The following is a 5,736-nucleotide window of genomic DNA, read 5'->3' as shown; positions in this document are numbered from 1 at the left end:
CCTTAGGCCAAGAGTCGTTTATGTTAAGATTCTCGTTCAAGTGCCCGATTAAATTGGCAGGGGTTTAAATCTTTCTGTTTGACTGTGTATTTATAGTACCCGTTCCGTACTCAATTACTTCGTGTCCCTCATCTCGAGTCGTTCGGACGTATTTCTTCGCACCTCGGCATTTTCGTTGCGTTAGGTTAGGTCGTGAAATTAAGCGGATTATTTTGGAAATTTTGGATTAATAAAATAAAATTGGATTAATAGTAAAATTAATTTGGAAATAATAAATCGAATTTAGGGTCTAATAGGATCTTCTAATTGAAGGCGAATAGTGGAGTTAAATAAAAACGTAATTAGCGATAAAGTGCTTCAGTGCAGGAAGGAAAATTATTTAATTAATTAATGGAATATAATTAAATCTAAGTGTTTAATTTAAACGCAAGTGCTCCAGTGTTAGAAGGAAAGGTAATATTTAAGTGATAATTGTGTGGATAAAATCGGTAGAAACAGGGAAAAAGAAGGGCTACGGAAAAGTAGTTAGTCTATAGCGTAGTACGTACAAAAAGTTTTTTTTTAACAACCTTTTCTAAAAATAAGTGACTTTAACATTATAAAATTCTTTCCGCGATTTAGATTACCTGAGATCCTTGTAATTGATAACAGCAAGACATAGTTTATACTTAATAGAAATATATCTTTGGTAATATCCTTTGAAAAAAGAACGCGAAAGATAGTAATCGATTAGTATTTTAATGTCGTTACTGTAATAGCACTGTGAAGTATCTGAGATAAGAATCTAGCCAATTTAACATCTAAAAGTTAATCACGTCAATTTCAAAAGTTTTTCATTAGAGTGTACTTTTAAAGTTTAAACAAAACAACACAGTATAATACATGGTTGTATATCAATTCAATATTGTATTAAGTTAATCAACATACAATATTTTTCCGAAAAAAAGCTATTTAAACACGCAAACAAAGAACCCACTTTACGTGTAAATCGATTGCTTCATAAGAATTGCGCACGTATATAATGTAACGATAGCCGACATAAACGCATCTGTTGTCGTTTTTTTTTTAAACAGAGTTTATTTACAGGTCCTGAAGAGGCCGGTAGGACCTGTAAATAAACTCTGTTTAAAAAAACAACAACAGAAACGCATCTTATCTGACATGTCTTATTTAACAACCAGACGCATGTTTAACAATATTAAAATTATTAAACATCTTAGATGAATTACGTATCACGTCACTATAAACGCTCCTACCTGCCGACATATTCGAACACTAATAGTGTTGAGTGTGCATTTGAACGGTGAATACGTCGTAAAACAGCTTGAGCTAATTCATCAGACTGACCCTATTGTTTGTGCCGTTTATAAAAAAAAAATGTATTTAATGTTAACTTTTTGCTTACGGTTCCTGCTTAAGTCGACCAGTCACCGTATTCAGCTTTGTTAAATGTTAAGTATGTGCTATTTTTGCTATATTCAATTAAATTCGCAAAGATAAACGTAAAATTGAAACAAAAACTATGAGTGTAAAATAGATAGAGGGAAAATGTATGCATGCATGTCGAAATCTGCCATTGTTTATTTCAATAAATAAAACTTGCTTGTGAAACTCTCACACCGATTTGAAATATTAAATGCCACTCATTATTCTATGATCTCAAGAAAGCAAATAAGATAATAAAATAGACATACAACGACATAAAATGAATAGAAAAACGTACCGTAAGATAGTAGTAAACGACATGTCCTCTACGTACGCAAAACATGGTTTTCCATTTGACCTATAAATAGAAATGATGTTTCGACTTGTTCATCCACATAAGTCAATGTGGTTACAATCCACTAAATGATCGCTTCATGTAGGGCTGTACTCTCTGAAAAAATATCATAGTTGACAGGAAGGCATGTTTTACACTTTTTACCATTATTCGGGTGTTATCTTGCGGAGATAATGGTAGGGCATGAATAGGTGTTCACTACTGAATCCCTGAAATATGATACACTTGAAGACTATAGTAAACCATTGCACTAGAAAAGGTTACATTCCACTAAGAAACGGCCGAAAAAAAAAGTTGCAAAAACAGTCGATTTTGATTTGTGTCAAGTTCTTTCTTGCATTGTACATGACATATCTTTTTTATTGCATAAATCGATTCCGCTTAGAATGGCCTTTAAGAAAAGGTATGGTTATGGGGGTCTCTATGTGCAAAATGTTGCATTTATTTTCGCTCAAAGTTGTCGCTTTTACATTGCATTATATAGGGAAACTATTTAGTGTATTATGACCTAAACGCAAAACCAGGCCTAGTCACAAAGGAGCTGTATTTACAGAAAAACCATCATTTTTTTAGTGAGATATGACGCGTTTTGGCAAATTTCACGGAATAAATGCGTTTGTTTCACGAATTTAAGGAGCATCGTGAGTTTTTAAGAAAGAAATACGTTTTCAGAGGAAAATAAGAAAAAAAAACGTACAAAAACTCGTCTTGAGCATCTCAAATCGCAACAATTTGTGCTGAAAGAGCTCATGAACACGTTTTAATGGTTGTTTACTTCTTTTTCTACATAGCTTGTAACAATATTCCAGTATTTTGACCGATTGTAATTATTTAGGGTAATCGTTTTACGCCTGAACGCCCGTTATAAATCAAAGCTCCGAACGCGAAAGCCACGTGGCTTATCAGGCGTTATAATAAAATGCATTTTCAAGCATTTCTACGTGAAAGATCGGTCTGAAAATTGGCATGCACATAGAAAATAGGTTTATAAGTATCAAGAAGTGCTAATTTTTCGCGATGTTAACAGTAAACGTTGTCTTATAGGTTACAATACACTAAATGATCGCTTCATGTAGGGCTGTACTCTCTAAAAAATATCATAGTTGACAGGAAGGCATGTTTTACACTTTTTACCATTATTCGGGTGTTATCTTGCGGAGATAATGGTAGGGCATGAATAGGTGTTCACTACTGAATCCCTGAAATATGATACACTTGAAGACTATAGTAAACCATTGCACTAGAAAAGGTTACATTCCACTAAGAAACGGCCGAAAAAAAAAGTTGCAAAAACAGTCGATTTTGATTTGTGTCAAGTTCTTTCTTGCATTGTACATGACATATCTTTTTTATTGCATAAATCGATTCCGCTTAGAATGGCCTTTAAGAAAAGGTATGGTTATGGGGGTCTCTATGTGCAAAATGTTGCATTTATTTTCGCTCAAAGTTGTCGCTTTTACATTGCATTATATAGGGAAACTATTTAGTGTATTATGACCTAAACGCAAAACCAGGCCTAGTCACAAAGGAGCTGTATTTACAGAAAACCATCATTTTTTTAGTGAGATATGACGCGTTTTGGCAAATTTCACGGAATAAATGCGTTTGTTTCACGAATTTAAGGAGCATCGTGAGTTTTTAAGAAAGAAATACGTTTTCAGAGGAAAATAAGAAAAAAAAACGTACAAAAACTCGTCTTGAGCATCTCAAATCGCAACAATTTGTGCTGAAAGAGCTCATGAACACGTTTTAATGGTTGTTTACTTCTTTTTCTACATAGCTTGTAACAATATTCCAGTATTTTGACCGATTGTAATTATTTAGGGTAATCGTTTTACGCCTGAACGCCCGTTATAAATCAAAGCTCCGAACGCGAAAGCCACGTGGCTTATCAGGCGTTATAATAAAATGCATTTTCAAGCATTTCTACGTGAAAGATCGGTCTGAAAATTGGCATGCACATAGAAAATAGGTTTATAAGTATCAAGAAGTGCTAATTTTTCGCGATGTTAACAGTAAACGTTGTCTTATAGGTTACAATACACTAAATGATCGCTTCATGTAGGGCTGTACTCTCTAAAAAATATCATAGTTGACAGGAAGGCATGTTTTACACTTTTTACCATTATTCGGGTGTTATCTTGCGGAGATAATGGTAGGGCATGAATAGGTGTTCACTACTGAATCCCTGAAATATGATACACTTGAAGACTATAGTAAACCATTGCACTAGAAAAGGTTACATTCCACTAAGAAACGGCCGAAAAAAAAAGTTGCAAAAACAGTCGATTTTGATTTGTGTCAAGTTCTTTCTTGCATTGTACATGACATATCTTTTTATTGCATAAATCGATTCCGCTTAGAATGGCCTTTAAGAAAAGGTATGGTTATGGGGGTCTCTATGTGCAAAATGTTGCATTTATTTTCGCTCAAAGTTGTCGCTTTTACATTGCATTATATAGGGAAACTATTTAGTGTATTATGACCTAAACGCAAAACCAGGCCTAGTCACAAAGGAGCTGTATTTACAGAAAACCATCATTTTTTTAGTGAGATATGACGCGTTTTGGCAAATTTCACGGAATAAATGCGTTTGTTTCACGAATTTAAGGAGCATCGTGAGTTTTTAAGAAAGAAATACGTTTTCAGAGGAAAATAAGAAAAAAAAAACGTACAAAAACTCGTCTTGAGCATCTCAAATCGCAACAATTTGTGCTGAAAGAGCTCATGAACACGTTTTAATGGTTGTTTACTTCTTTTTCTACATAGCTTGTAACAATATTCCAGTATTTTGACCGATTGTAATTATTTAGGGTAATCGTTTTACGCCTGAACGCCCGTTATAAATCAAAGCTCCGAACGCGAAAGCCACGTGGCTTATCAGGCGTTATAATAAAATGCATTTTCAAGCATTTCTACGTGAAAGATCGGTCTGAAAATTGGCATGCACATAGAAAATAGGTTTATAAGTATCAAGAAGTGCTAATTTTTCGCGATGTTAACAGTAAACGTTGTCTTATAGGTTACAATACACTAAATGATCGCTTCATGTAGGGCTGTACTCTCTAAAAAATATCATAGTTGACAGGAAGGCATGTTTTACACTTTTTACCATTATTCGGGTGTTATCTTGCGGAGATAATGGTAGGGCATGAATAGGTGTTCACTACTGAATCCCTGAAATATGATACACTTGAAGACTATAGTAAACCATTGCACTAGAAAAGGTTACATTCCACTAAGAAACGGCCGAAAAAAAAAGTTGCAAAAACAGTCGATTTTGATTTGTGTCAAGTTCTTTCTTGCATTGTACATGACATATCTTTTTTATTGCATAAATCGATTCCGCTTAGAATGGCCTTTAAGAAAAGGTATGGTTATGGGGGTCTCTATGTGCAAAATGTTGCATTTATTTTCGCTCAAAGTTGTCGCTTTTACATTGCATTATATAGGGAAACTATTTAGTGTATTATGACCTAAACGCAAAACCAGGCCTAGTCACAAAGGAGCTGTATTTACAGAAAACCATCATTTTTTTAGTGAGATATGACGCGTTTTGGCAAATTTCACGGAATAAATGCGTTTGTTTCACGAATTTAAGGAGCATCGTGAGTTTTTAAGAAAGAAATACGTTTTCAGAGGAAAATAAGAAAAAAAAAACGTACAAAAACTCGTCTTGAGCATCTCAAATCGCAACAATTTGTGCTGAAAGAGCTCATGAACACGTTTTAATGGTTGTTTACTTCTTTTTCTACATAGCTTGTAACAATATTCCAGTATTTTGACCGATTGTAATTATTTAGGGTAATCGTTTTACGCCTGAACGCCCGTTATAAATCAAAGCTCCGAACGCGAAAGCCACGTGGCTTATCAGGCGTTATAATAAAATGCATTTTCAAGCATTTCTACGTGAAAGATCGGTCTGAAAATTGGCATGCACATAGAAAATAGGTTTA

The sequence above is a fragment of the Dreissena polymorpha genome, chromosome 12 (genome assembly GCF_020536995.1).
Source record: "Dreissena polymorpha isolate Duluth1 chromosome 12, UMN_Dpol_1.0, whole genome shotgun sequence".
Classification (NCBI taxonomy): Eukaryota; Metazoa; Mollusca; class Bivalvia; order Myida; family Dreissenidae; genus Dreissena; species Dreissena polymorpha.
This window is presented reverse-complemented; position numbering follows the sequence as displayed.